This window comes from Sciurus vulgaris, assembly GCF_902686455.1.
Source record: "Sciurus vulgaris genome assembly, chromosome: 14".
Lineage (NCBI taxonomy): Eukaryota > Metazoa > Chordata > Mammalia > Rodentia > Sciuridae > Sciurus > Sciurus vulgaris.
This window is the reverse complement of record NC_136475.1, coordinates 279,667-294,904: the sequence shown is the minus strand read 5'-3', so window position 1 is coordinate 294,904 and position 15,238 is coordinate 279,667. Positions and strand designations below refer to the sequence as shown.

General features: G+C 50.7%; 1 protein-coding gene across 1 annotated transcript in view; it reads left to right on the top strand.

The window, feature by feature from the left end:
- LOC306644369 (uncharacterized protein) overlaps positions 1-15,238 on the top strand; it is a 193,757-nt gene that overhangs the window by 57,683 nt on the left and 120,836 nt on the right. The window lies entirely within an intron of this gene.

Below are 15,238 nucleotides of genomic sequence, written 5' to 3'. Positions count from 1 at the left end.
GGCGCGGCCGGGGCCTAGCTCGCCTTACTCCCGCCGGAGGTCAAGAAGGATCCGCTCAGGCGGTGGAACAGCGCCGGGGCTGGAAGGAGCCTGCGGAGACCCGGCGTGGGAGCCGAGGGTCCGCGTTCGCCCGCCCCCTGCGGCGGTGTCCTCTGCCTCGGCGGCCTGGCCCCGCGCCTGCCGCGCTCTCTCCTGGAGCAACGTCCCCCGAGCTCCCTGGCGGCCACGCTGCACAGCCCACCTGCGGGCGCGGGTGAGGCGCCTGGCTCTGCCCGTGGGGAGCCGGCGGGAGCACAGGCTACAAAACTCGCCGGCTAATCTCCCGTTTTTAGGTTGGAGATCGTCCCTGAATCCCGACTGGGATCTTTCCTCCCAGCATTTTAAATTCCCTGCCAAGTCAGCCAGGTTGGGCTTGACTTTCAGGTGAGGTCGCACCGCCTTTTCCGCAGCGCTGCCGCAGACAAAGGACCCGCAGGATGCAGGCGGACTGGGCAGCAAGTGGCGCGGGTCACCTCTGCAACTTGACGGACCAGGTCTGTTACCGCGGTAGAGACGGTAAAGTTGCGTCCTCTTTACTGAATATGCCCTCTGACCACGACAGCAAGTACAGCTGGACAGAATTCTCTCTTCTAGAGTTTATGGCCACGCTGTAGAGAGATTCTCCTCGCCTCTCAGTAAGGTGCTCCACACGTTTTCTGTTTCCACGAGAGGAGGCCAAGCGCCCACCTGTGACTTTTCATTCTTCAGATGCCCCTTACCTTAAGAGCAGGGGCATGACCGAGGGAGCCGTCCAGAAGGGTCTGGCTCTAACCAGGGAAGGGGCCCACGCTCGCTCTATTTATAGTGGTGCAGATCAGAAGTGGCTGGTAGGAGCCTCCACAAAACGCAGGATGCGGGGGTGGAGGAAAGCAAGCCATTTGGCTCTCGCGGGTCTCCCACATCTGATGCTTGTATTTGAACTTGAGCGGTGATCTAATGCAGGATAACCACGTGACTCAGGTGTTGTCCAACAGTTATTATTGAACTGTGAGTTCCTGAGGCCAGATATTCCCAGGGAATGGATCAAGCTATGCTCAGGTCTCACATGAGCATCATGGATGGCTTCCAGCAGTGGGCTTTGCTTTTAATTATCCTGTTAAACTAAAACTTGAACTCTGTGGTCATTATGAAGGTCACCAAGTCCCCTTTCAAGGTAAGGTGTTCTTATTAACAGGGAGAAGCCTGTGGCCATGCAGCCCTTGGCCCTGAGAGACCAGCTGTGCAGGAATGTAGCGTCATATTTAGTGAGGCAGATTGGGGTCAGAATGAGTCATGTAAATAGTATTTTAAAAGAAAGCATGTTGGGGCTGGGGCACAGCATAGTAGGTCCAGCCTCACCTCTTGACTTCTGACTGACATCAGGATTGCATCAGACTTTCAAGTCCCCCTGGAAAGGAGATTTAATGATTGTTGCAAGGTGACTAAACTGATGAGTTCTAACTGGAGCTTGTTCTTGCACATGTTACGGTTGGGGAATGAGCCTGTGTCCCTGAGTTCTGGAATCTGGTCTGTGAAAGCATCAGCCCTCCCACTTCAGGTAACTTGGATTCTACTGGCAGGGAGAAGCCTTGTGGGCCTGGGTTTCTTCCAGAGCTAACATGTCGTTGGCTGAGGAATGTACTGTCTCCTTTACTTAGCTGGGCAGGGTGCAGGTGTATTACTTTTTATACACAGTAGAAGAATGCATCTTGACTCTCATACAGACATGGAGCATGGCTTCCCATTCTTGTGGCTACAAGGTGTGGAATCACACTGGTCTGCATCCATGTAAAAACACAGGAAGGCATGTTCCACTCATTCTACCATCTCTCCTATTCTTATTGGTACTCTCTTCCCCCGACTCCACGAGTTTAGGTCCAAGGCTTGGCATCTATGCAGCCATTTTAAAATCTTACTATCAGTCGCTTTCCCACCCTAGAGGGGTACTTACAGAGAAAAAAAGAGTTAAAATGTAACCTCCCCTTCCCACCTCTCATTAACCACCCCATGGGAACTTCTCCTCCTTGTCCTGTCAGCCCATCCTAAGTTCTTACGCAAGGCAACTCACATGAGCCCATGTGACACAAACCATCCAAACCACCCCATAAAATACCCCAGAGCTGTTCTTCCTGCCTCTCTCGCTTTCCCCAGTGATGGCCGTCAGACCCTGATTGGGCAAATAAAACTTTGTCTGTGTGGATCTCGTCGCCTGGTTCTGCATCTGTATGTCGTTTCTCTTCCGTCTGGGGCTGTGACTTGGGTCAGGCTTGCCCCCCTTGCTTTAAGGGTCTGAGCTTCCCTGGGCCTTGCTCTGACCCTCTTCGGAGACCAGGCCTCCATCTCACCCAGCACTCTCCTCCACACCCCACTTCATGGAGTCAGTGGCTTCTCCCCGGCTTTTGGTTAAATGACCTGCGGGACCTGGGAAGTGACCTCTGAGTGTCCAGCACCCGAGGCCCTCCGTGAGTTGGGGGAACCCCCAGCCACAGATTGCTGGGGGGAGCTCCGGGCTGACAGGGGACTCTCTCCTGAGAGGATTGCCTCTTTCGAGACCTACTTCTGGTCCTGGGTCTTGTCTCTATGACTTGTTCTCTACAAAGCCCCAGCCTGGCCACCCAGGCACCCTACAGGGTTAGCCTGGAGGCCTAGCCAGTGGGGGTGATGACCCTCCTGGGTAATCTGTCCTTCACTCAGGTGATGCCCTAGGGGTGGAGGGACGCCTCACCTCTGTATTCATCAATTCCTCTCTTGCAGTGGGCAGCTCACTCTCAATCCCCACCCATACACCCCTGTGTTGCCTCTCAGCTAATTTAGGGTCCCCTGCCTTACCCCAGACCTCAAACCAAAAAAGCTTATCCATTTATGTAATCAAATTTGGGCCATTATATACTCTGGAAAACAGCTCCAAACGGCTGCTCACGGCACCCTGGATGCCAGCATTCTCAGGGATCTGTTTGACCTTGCGAGTGCTTGGGGAAATGGAAAGAGATCCCACACATTCAGGCTTTTTCTTTCCTACGTTCTGAACTTCGCTTTGAAACTCTTGCTCTCCCGCTCAAACCCTCCTAACTCTTACTAAACCGGCACCTGTTCCACGGGAAACTGAAATTCCTACTTCCGACTCTTCTCCTTGGATCCTACTGATGAGCCTCCGCTTTATCAAATATCTCCTGCCTCTGATCTACCTGTGGCCTTGGCCCCACCCTCCCTCAGCGACTCTGTTGCAGCCTCCACCCTACCCACTGCTTCCTGCACCACCGAGCCACAGCCTCCGTCCCTCATGCCCTGCCTCTGCCTGCCATGCTTTCTCCTCCTCCTTTTTCTCCTTCTCTACTTGATCCGAAACGGCCACCAGCCCGCCCGCCTCCGTGTTCCCTCTGTGTGAGGTGGCCAGGGTGGATGGAGTAGCCGGGGTCCATTTCTTCTAGTCCCACCTCTCCCAACTAGAGAAGCGGCTCGGGTCCCACACCTTCAACCCACTACCTACACCAAAGAATCCCAGTGCTTACTCAGTCATTTGACCTGACCTTCCACGATACCCACGTGATCGTAGCCAACACTCTGTTACCTGAGGAACACAGGTGAGTTTAGGAGCAGCTGGAACCCATGCTGATGAAGTCAGACCTCCCCAGCACAGCCAGTAGGCACTGAAGAAGTCCCTGACCGCGACCCCAATTGGGACCACAATTCACCTGCGGGAGCAACAGTAGAGACCACTTTATTACCTGCCTTATGGTGGGACTAAGGAAAGCAGCCCATAAGGCCAATAATTATTGTAAACGCCAAGAGATTGTCCAAGACAAATGAGAACCCTTCAGTGTTCCTTGATCGCCTAGCTCAGCGTTATCATGATACACCAATCGACCCTGACACCCCGATGGAAAACAACTCCAAATGACCTACTTTTTCTCCCAAAGCTTTCCTGACATTAGGGCAAAATTTAAATGTCTAGAGAGGAGACTTCTGACTCCCCAAGGTGAGTTTCTAGCTGTGGCCTTCAAGGTATATAATGGGAGAGAGGAAAAGGCCCACAAGCAGGAATACCAGATGCTTGCTCAAGCATCCTACAGTTCCTACGCCAGCCCCAGCTTCCTCTGGGTCAAAGAAGTGTCCACTAGCCCACCAGGAGCTTGTTTGAAGTGCGGTTAGGTGGGTCACTGGGCCCAGGCACGTCCCAAGCCTTGCCAACCCCCAGGTCCTTGTCCTAAGTCAGCAGGAGGGACAATGGACTGTTGATTGTCTTTAAGCACATAGGGGCTCCAGGCCATCCGGACCCCCAGCCCTTCATTTCAAGCTGTAGGACTTGCTGCAGAGGACTGCCCAGGATCCTCACACCTGACCATGGCCATCACTCACCGTGAACCCTGGGTCACTCTCCGAGTTGCAGATAGGCCTATTTCTTTCCTTTCAGATACCAGGGCCAGATACTCAGTCCTTACAGAATATTGGGGCCTACCTCTCATTCAGTGTCCTCTACTGTCGGGTGGAGGACAAACCTCGACCTTTGCGAACCTGCCCTTGTCTGCATCTTTGGGTCCTTGATTTTTACCCACTCCTTCCAGTGTTTCCAAAGTGCCCCATTCCCATTATGGGTAGGGATATCCTTTCCAAATTGGTGGCTACGATTTCCTTTGCCTCCTGCATGGGCTCCCCTCCAGACTTGCGTGTGCACCCTCTAATCCTAACCCTCACTATCAGCTCCTCTTCACCAACCCTCACTTGCTCCTTCCCCTTACCTCCCTCAGAGGTCAATCCCATTGTGTGGGATGTCTCAGGTCCTTCCTTTGCCTGACACCATGACCCTATACAAGTCCACCTCAAGGACCCCTGCCACTTCCCAGCACAACCCCAATATCCACTTTTCCAACAAAAACTCCTGGGTTGGTTGCCCATTGTCCAAGATCTCTTACAAAAAGTCTTTCTCAGACACACCAATTCCCTGTGTGATACTCCTGTCTCAGCAGTAAAAATACCAAACGGCTCCTGTCGCTCAGTTCAAGACCTGCGCCTCATTGCAGCTGTCTCACCCATTCACCCCGTAGCCACCAATCCCTGCACCCTCTCACCCACCATCCTCTCAGGCAGCAGCACTTCACAGTACTTACCTTAGAAGGTGCGGCTTCCGCTTCCCCTGCATCCTGTTCTCAAGGTACCTTGACCTGTACCCGGACGGATCCTCACTCCCGTACCTCCTCTCAGCTGACCTGAACTCCTCCCACGGGGATTTCGGGACAGCCCCACCCCTGTGGACAGGCTGCGGCCAGGGATCTAGCCTCGTTACAGGGGTCTAGCCTCATTACAGGGGTCTAGCCTCATTACATCCTAGCCAGTCTGTGGTTTTGCAGTGTGCTGATGGCTCCCCTCCGTCGTCCCCTGATGGGGACAGTCATGAGGACACTTGCAGCTTCTTGACTTCTTGTCCTCCTGCAGCTACAGAGTCTCCCTCCAAGGGCCAGTCATCCTCAGCAGTGGTCACTTATGTAGGCCTCCTCTTAACATCAGCTCATAAGGCCACCACTGTTGACATTATTGCTAACCGTCAGTTCCCTCACTAAGGAAGAAATCCTCTTTCTAGGGAATGGCGGAGTTCCTCCATGCCTGGATCCCCAACTGTCCGGCGCTGCATCACATAAGGGCTTGGCTAGTGTGGAATAGTTGGGGATCCAGGCATGGAGCAATCCTGCCATTCACTCTCTGAATCCCTACTGCATGCAGCAATCCTGCCATTCACTCTCTGAACCCCTACTGCATGGAGAAATCCTGCCATTCACTCTCTGAACCCCTACTGCATGGAGCAATCCTGCCATTCACTCTCTGAACCCCTACTGCATGGAGCAATCCTGACATTCACTCTTTGAACCCCTACTGCATGGAGAAATCCTGCATTCACTCTCTGAACCCCTACTGCATGGAGCAATCCTGCCATTCACTCTCTGAACCCCTACTGCATGGAGAAATCCTGCATTCACTCTCTGAACCTCTACTGCAACCCATCACCACACACGTTACTAAGGTCCAGCAATCCCTCCTAACGCACCTACCCCTTGTTTGCCTGATCTCTCTCTCACATCCCTTTCTACTTAATAGAAGTGAAAAACAAGGATTCACCTTTGGGATGGGACCAACCTTTGCCCCCGTGGCCTATTTATCAAAATCCCTTAATCCCACCACTAAAGGCTGGGCCCCTTGCCTGTGAATGCGAGCTGCTGCCTGTTTACTGGTTAAGGGATCAGAAAGCTCACCGTTGGGGCCTCATTGACAATCCTAACCCCACACCACCTTAAAGAGCTTCTTACCTAGGAGGGACTGCATTCCTATCCCCTGGCCGCATTCTGTCCCCGCAGGTGTCTCTCATGGAGGACACAGCCTCACCTTCCTCACCTGCCCCACTGAGCCCTGCTACACTCCATTCGTCTTGTATTGAAACTCTGGAAGAGCTTCTTCTACCTCCCACTCACGTACAAGAAGGACCCTGGCCCCGCAGCTCATACATGGTGCACCGATGGTGTTTCCCTTTCCTTCTTACATGAAGGAGCCTGCCCAGCAGGATGTGCCATCGTCCCCTTGACGTCGGTCATATAGGCCTCCTCACTTCCCAACAGCACAGCCAACAGCAGGCTGAACTTACTGCCCGCACCAGGGCTTTTCTTTTAGCCGAGGGGTCCTTTCTCCACATTCACAGCCAGTGTGCTTTCCGCATGCTACTCTCCCATTCAGCCTTCTGGAAGGATGTGGATTTCTCTTGTCCATGCCACCTACTTCACAGATCTGCTCCGGCCTCGCGCTGCCCACTGCCGTTGGCATCTCTCACCAAGTTGCACCAAGCTGACTCCTCCTCTGTCTCAGTAGGCAACAGAGCAGACTTCAAGGCCGGAGCAGCTGCCCCGCAGCGGACGCCCAAGCACCCCATCTCCTCCCCTGCTCTCCCCTCCTACAGCTCCCCCCACAGTGCCCTTCCCTGAACACACAACTAACCACCCAGCAGACACTCGCCTCCCAAAGCTCTTCCATCCAAACCCAGCCTCTTCACAGCACTTCATTTCTTCCCAGCTCAAAAGAAGACTTTCACTTCTTCTTTGACCTTTCCTCCTCCAGCAACATTCGTCAAAAAACCAGTCCCGCCTCCTGCCCTCCGTCAGGCAGGTCAGGGGACATCTCCCAGGCTCTGACTGGCCGTTGGACTTTACTCACGTGCCTCCTGTGAAGCGACGTAGATACCCAGTCCTTGTCCATGCTTGCGCAGGATGGGTCACCTTCCCTGCCGCCAACACGTGCTTCCATGTGGTCACTGTCCTTATTACACACACAATTCCTCAATTTGGCCTCCCTGCATCTCTTCACTCTGACAATCGTCCTGGATTTACCTCTCATATTTCACAACTGGTAGCCAAAGCCCTCAGCATCTCCTGCAGTTCCACATTCCCTACCATCCAGAGGTCTGGAAAGGTGGAGCATACCTACTGTACTTTAACAACTACCCTCATCAAACTGTCCCTTGAACTACACCTAGATGGGTGAAGATCCTTCCTCATGCCCCACGCTCTTCCAAAGAAACACGGTCATAAATACAATCAAGGACACATCACCTCTCTCAACTATTCCCCCAACCTAAGCTAGCATGGCTACCAGATTGTCAATGAAACTCTATATCAAAGGAACTGCTTTGCGTGTGCTCCATTAGACCAGTTCCCGATCACAGTGGTCACGCTCTCCAACATCTCAGTCCCCATAATACTTGTGTGCCAGACCCAAGCCCTGGGTTTGATTTTTTTTTGATAAAATAAAATTCAGCTCAGCTGCCTGAGACAGACATCAGCAGAGTCACAGAGTCCCATGGATGACTTCTGCCTTGGTCAGGACTGCTCCATTCTCTCCTAACCCACTTCTTTTAAAATATATTTTATTTTATTCATTTTTTATTTTTACAGACTGCATTTTGATTCATTGCACACAAATGGGGTACAACTTTTCATTTCTCTGGTTGTACACAATGTAAATTCACACCTTTCGTGTAATCACACATGTACATAGGGTGATAGTGTCTGTTTCATTCTACGATCTTTCCCTCCCCCACACCCTACCATCCCATTTTCTTCTATACCATTCAGAGTTCCTCCATTCTTCTCTCTGCCCCCGCACCCCACTGCCATCCCCCTTTGTTATGGATCATCATCCACTTGTCAGAGAAAACATTTGGCCTTTGGTTTTTTGGGTTTGGCCTATTTCACTCAGCATATTTTCTAGCTTCATCCATTTACCAGCAAATGCCATAAGTTTATTCTTCTTTATGGCTGAGTAGTATTCCATCGTATACATATACCACAGTTTCTTTATCCATTAATCAATTGAAGGGCATCTCAGTTGGTTCCACAATCTAGCTATTATGAATTGAGTGGCTATGAACACTGATGTGGCTGCATCGCTGTTATATGCTGATTTTAAGTCCTTTGGGTATAAACCGAGGGGTGGGATAGCTGGGTCAAATGGAGGGCCCATTCCAAATTTTTTGAGGAATCTCCATACTGCTTTCCAGAGTGGCTGCACCAATTTGCAACTCCACCAGCAATGTATGAGTGTACCTTTTCCCCCACATCCTGCCAACACTTATTATTACTTGTGTTCTTGATAATAGCCATGCTAATTGGAGTTAGATGAAATCTTAGAGTGGTTTTAATTTGCATTTCTCTAATTACTAGAGATGATGAGCACTTTTTCATACATTTGTTGATCACCTGTGTATCTTCTGTGAAGTGTCTGCCCAGTTCCTTAGCCCATTTATCAATTGGATTCTTTGTATTTTTGGTGTAAAGTGTTTTCTTTATGAACTTTGGAGACTAGTGCTGTGTCTAAAGTGTGTGTGGAAAAGATTTTTTCCCACTCTGTAGACTCTTCTTTCACATTATTGATTGTTTCCTTTGTAAGAAAAAGCCTTTTAGTTTGAATCTATCCCATTTATTGATTTTTTGCTTTTGTTTTTTGCACTACGGGGGTCTTGTTAAGGAAGTCTGGTCCTAAGCCAACATGATGGAGATTTGGGCCTACATTTTCTTCTATTTGGTGAAGGGTCTCAGGTCTAATTCCTACATCCTTGATCCATTTTGTGTTGAGTTTTGTGCAGGGTGAGAGAGAGGGGTTTAGTTTCATTTTACTGCATATGGATTTCCAGTTTTCCCAGCACCATTTGTTGAACAGGCTATCTTTTCTGCATTGTAAGTTTTTGGCACCCTTGTCTAGTATGAGGTTACTGTACTTATGTGGGTATGTCTCCATGTCTTCCATCCTGTACCATTGGTCTCCGTGTGTATTTTGGTGCCAATACCATGCCATTTTTGTTACTATTGCTCTATAGTAGAATTTAAAGTCTGGTATTGTGATCACTCTTCCCGCCCAGGATTGCTTTGGCTATTCTGTGTCTTTTGTTCTTCCAGATGGATTTCATGATTGCTTTCTCTATTTCTATGAGAAATGATATTGGAATTTTAATTGGAATTGTGTTAAATCTGTGTAGCACCTTTGGAAGTGTGGCCATTTTGATAATATTAATTCTGCCTATCCACAAATATGGGAGATCTTTCCATCTTCTAAGGTTTTCTTTAATTTCTTTCTTTAATGTTCTGTAGTTTTTATTCTAGAGATCTTTCATCTCTTTGGTTAGATTGATTCCCAAGTATTTTATTTTTTTTTTGAGGCTATTGTGAATGAAGTTGTTTTCCTCAGTTCCCTTTTAGATGTTTCATCGCTTATGAATAAAAATACTTTAGACTTATGCATGTTGATTTTATATCCTGGTATTTTGCTGAATTCATTTATGAGGTCTTAGGAGTTTTCTGGTGGAGTTTTTTCGATCCTCTAAATATAGAATCATGTCATCAGCAAATAGTGACACCTTGAGTTCCTCTTTTCCTATTCGTATCCCTTTAATTTCTTTAGTCTGTCTAATTGCTCTGGCTAGAGTTTCGAGGACAATGTTGAACGGAAGTGGTGAAAGAGGACATCCCTGTCTTGTACCCATTTTTAAAGGGAATGGTTTCAGTTTTTCTCCATTAAGAATGATGTTGGCCATGGGCTTAGCATAAATAGCCTTTGCAATGTTCAGGTATGTTCCTACTACCCTATTTTTTCTAGTGTTTTGAGCATGAAGAGATGTTGTAATTTGTCAAATGCTTTCTCTGCATCTATTGAAATAATCATGTGATTCTTAACCTTAAGACTATTGATGTGATGAATTACACTTATTAATTTCCAGATGTTGAACCAAACTTGCATCCCTGGGAAGAACCCCACTTGATTGTGGAGCACTATCTTTTTAGTATGTTTTTGGTGCAATTTGCCAGAATTTTGTTAAGGATTTTTGTGTCTATATTCATCAGAGATATTGGTCTAAAATCTTCTTTCCTTGTTGTGTCTTTGTCTGGTTTTGGTTTGGTTTCAGAGTGATACTAGCTCATAGAATGAATTTGGAAGGGTTCCCTCCTTTTCTATTTCCTGGAATACTTTGAGGAGTATTGGAATGAGTTCTTTATTGATGGTCCTGTAGAACTCAGCTGAGAATCTGTCTGTTCCTGGGCTTTACTTGGTTGGTAGGCTTTTGATGGCTTCTGTTTCATTGTTGTGTATGTCCTCCTGGTTCAGTTTGGGAGGATCATAACGGGAAGAAAAAAAATACAAGGCTGGGATTATTGTTAGTGGTAGAGTTTGGGCTGAGCCCTGGGTTCCATTTATATAAAATAAAATAAAATTCAGCTCAGCTGCCTGGGAAAGTCGCAGGAGAGTCGCAGGTCCATGGATGGCTTCTGCTTGGTCAGGACCGCTCCCTTCTCTCCTAACCCTCACCTGGTCCCCTCTCTCCAAGGCTGACGTTAGAATTTGTGCGGGTTCTCGTTCCTGCTCCACACTAATGGCCCCGGACACTGCCCAGGTCCTCTGCAGGTCCTGTGAACCTTCAGCCACTCTCTCCTGTCTGAGCTGTGTCCTGGGACAGGCCACCCACACCCCAGCTGCTCCCCCAGGGTTGCTGAGTCCCTCTCTGTCCCTCCTGGGCCACCATGGGGCCCTAGGACAGCCCAGTCCCCAGCGGCCCCGTCCCAGGCCTCCAGCCTGACCAGCTGTGCTGAATCCTCACCACAAACTGGCCCAGGAGGAAGGCCCGTCTCTTAAACCCTTCCTGGGCAGTGAAGCCCGAGGGTCCCTCCCGAGGCCCAGTCCCTGCTTCCTCTCAGCCCTGCTCCACTTCTCTTGGGTCAGAGACAAACCTGAGAGTCCTGGAGGATTGGTCGTCACTAGAGGAGGCCCTCGTGGGCTCAGGCTGAGACTGGTTTGTGGTGACCAGGGACGGGACTGTGGGCAGCGGGAGAGCACAGGGACGTGGAGTGGGCAGGGGTATTTCTAATGGAAGAAGAGGCAGGGCAGGGGCTACGTGAGGCGGGGCTGGAACCAGGACAGGAGCAGAGAGAAGAAGGGGTGGGTCCTTCCTCATGGTGCTCGGTGCCTGAGCATCAGGGATGGTCCAGAGGTGGAGTCCACAGCAGCTTCTGTTTGGCAAGTGTCCCCAGACGGTGACCAGCTTCCCTGAGCTCTAGTCTCCTCGTCTGTTGAATGGCAGCCTAGCACCTTCCTCCAAGACCTGTCGGAGGTCCCAGGAGATGGCGTGGTGGCCGCAGTGCTCAGCAGGTGCCTGGCATGGTAAGTGCTCACAGATGAACGGCACAGGCCGGTTTCCAGGGCTGGGGTTGAACCCAGGCCCACACGTGCTGGGCAAGCGCTACCACTGAGCTGCACCCCAGTCCCCAATCGTTCTGATGGGGTGGACAAGCTTGTCCTAGGAGGTGGGGCCTCAGGTAAGAAACCGGCTGAGCAGAGAAGTCCCAGAGGGACAGCAGGTGGAGGTGGAGGTGGGTGTGGCGAAGGTGAAGTTCTCTTCTCCAGCATTAATTCCCAGGACCTTCTCTGCCCCATACTCCTGTCCCTCCAAGGCTGAGGTGAGACCAGAGTCAACAGCCTCTGTGAGCCTGTCCTACCAGGTGCTCACAGCAGTGCCCTGGACGGAGGCTGTCCCTGTGTGGCTCAGCCTGTCCTCCTCCCCAGGGGGTCCCAGGGCAAGGCCTGGGCTACCACTAAAAGCAAATTCATAGGCATGAAGTACAGTAGAGGCTACCAGGGGCCCAGGGGAGGACCAGGAGGGCTTGAACCCAGGGCCTGCATGTGCTGGCTAAGTGCCCCGCCGCTGGGTCACAATCCTTGTTAGGAGGTATTTTTTAGTAGACACAGTTTCTGTTTGGGGTGAGGAAAAAGTTCTGGAAATGGATAACGATGGTGGTTGCACATCACGAATGTGCTCATTGCTACTGAACTGTGCACTTAGAAATGGCTAAAATTCCCAGGCCTGGTGGCAACACCTGTGACTCAGGATCCTGGACTGGAGGCTGGAGGTTCAAGGTCAGCCTGGGTGACTGATGGAGATCTTGTCTCAAAGTGAGATAAAAACGGAGCTGGGGACGTAGATCAGTGGTGAAGTGCCCCTGTGTTTAGTCATGAGTACTGAGGAAAGAAAATGGAAATTCTAAATAGATTCTCCAAAAATTAAAAGAAAAAAAGAAATTGAATTAGTAATCTATTAATTTCAAAGTAAATTTTTTCTTTTTAAAAATTTCTCTTTCTTTCCTTCTCTTTTTTATTTGGGGGGGGGGGTGGTACTGGGGACTGAACCCAGAGTTGCTTAACCTCTGAGCCACATTCTCAGCCTTTTTTCAGGATTTTCCTGGATAAAACTCTTTTTTAAAAATTTCTAAGTTTTTAATTTGTTCTTTTTAGTTATAGGAGACAGCAGAGTGTTCTCTGGCATATTATACATATGTAGGGTATGACCTATTCTGACTAGATCCTGTCCTTGTGGCCGTACATGATGTGGAGTGGCCCTGGTCATGCACTGAACTACCAGGATGGGAAGGGCATGTCTGATTAACTCTTCTGTCTTTCCGATTCCCCTCCTGCTCCCTTCTCTTTGCTCACCTTTTTCTAATCCAATGGACTTAGGTTATCCCCTTCTCCGCCCTCCCTTATTGTGGCTTAACATCCACATATCAGGGAGAACATTTGACCTATGGTTTTTTTTGGAATTGGCTTATTTCACTTAGCATGATATTCTCCAGTTCCATGCCTTTACCAACAAATGCCATATTTTCATTCTTCTTTATGGATAATATTCTACTGTGTATATATACCATGTTTTCTTTCTATTTTTATTTTAATTTATTTTTATTATAAACAAGTGGGATACATGTCGTTTCTGTTTGTACATGGAGTAACGGCATACCTTTTGCATGTTCATACATTTACATAGGGTAATGGTGTTTGATTCATTCTGTTATTGTTTCCTTCCCCCCACCCTCCCACTCCTCTTTTCCCTCTATACAGTCCCTCCTTCCTCCATTCTTGCCTCCCTCTCACCCCCCATTATGTGTCATCATCCGCTTATCAGTGAGATAAACAGAATGAGTTCAAATATTATCTTCAGTAAAACAAACAGGTTTGCAATAAGGTCTGCAGTTTCTAATGGAGGACAAAGAGGATGCAGAGGGATGTAGGATGTAGCTGTTAATGGGATAAGAAAAGAATATACAGAAGTTCTAGATAAAAGAAAGGGCGAGAGTGTAATCAAAAGAAATTGGATATTAGCATGGAAAAAAAGGGAGAAGAACACGCATCTGGGACCTGGCGCTGGGCGCTGAGCAGGCACCAGGCTCAGCAGACCTGCTCCGGCCAGAGACCCGTCCCTGTCTCTGCGGCCCTAGGTGCTCTAGAGAAGCAGGGGCCAGTCGCGCTCTGGTCTCAGGTGGTCAGCGTCGGATAGGAGCCGGTGGCCACCATGCTCAAGGTAGGTGGGTGTTTCATTTTCTCAGAGCCCAGTTACCCACGCGGGTGAGCAGAGCTTCCCGGGAGAGGCCGGGAGGCACGTGGCGTGCGCTGGTGTGGGGTAACGTGGGCCCTGGAGAGCCGCTGCTGCTGGGGTGAGATGAGGACCTCAAAGGACAGGACCAGGAGGCCAGGAGGAGGCAGCTGGCCACCCCTGGTCTCCAGGCTGGGCGGGGTCGAGGGAGCGCCCTGGGTGGTGCAGCGAAGGCCGTCCTCCAACAGCTGGGGGCTGCCCTATGCAGCGGGCTCACGCCCCGTTCTGAGTGCCGCTTGCAGGTGCCCTGGGCCTCCACCCTGTCCCTCCGCTGCGGCCGAGGAACGCGGGATCAGAACGCCCAGAGAGTCTGCGCTCAGTCCTCCGGGTCCACAGTGCACTGGGCTGTTGCAGGCCTGGGGTCAGGATGGCTCCTCCTGGAGTTGGGCCTCTTCAATCAGCTCTGGGTTGGAACTGAGTCTGTAGGACTGGGCGCCGCCGGGCTGGGGCGTGGGTGGCCCCTTGCCCAGCCTGTGCCCGCCCTGGGTTCCAACCCAGCACCTCAAGACCCAGCAGGGCAAAGCGGGGGCGTGGCCCGGCGGGGGCGTGGTCCCGGCCGCCTGGGCCCTTTGGTTCAGGTCCAGCAGGCCCTGGCTGGTTAGCCCTCTGTTCAGCCCCTCGTGGGCTGGTTCCACCCGCCATCCCGCCACTCGCTCCACCTGGCCTGCGAGCTGCTCTTCAGTCCTGCTCACGGGTGTCACTGCTCCCCTGACGCTGCAGACAGGTGCTGTCACAGCCTTGGCCGCTGAGGGCCTGACCCACCCCCACCTGAGTCCCTTCTCAGAGGCGGGCAGAGGTCAGGGAGGGAACAGGAGCGGTGCCCACTTCCCTCAGGCCTCACAGCCAGTGAGTGAGAGGTGGCGCCAGATCCAGGCTCTGGTCCCAGACACCAGCGTTTACCCAGCTCCCACGACGGCCTGGGAAATCCGCAAAGTAGTAAAACAGACCCGAGGGACCTTCCAAGGCTGGGCTGGGCGAGGAGTCGCCTTTCCTTTCGTGGGAGTCCACTGCCCCCACGTGGCCTCTTCCTGAACTTCATCCCTGTTTGCTCCCAAACTGTGAAGACCTCGTTCTGGTGGGAAACCCAGCCCTGGCCACCTCAGAGACCAATCCGTGACCTGAGACAGGATGCTTGTCCTCCTGGGCCTCAGCTGCCGTCTTTCAAATCGAGATGATGCCAGGCGAATTTAAATGATGAGATAGAATAATCCATCTAAATTATTATTATTATTATTTTTTTCTGGTTTTGGGGATTGAACACAGGGGCACTTAAGC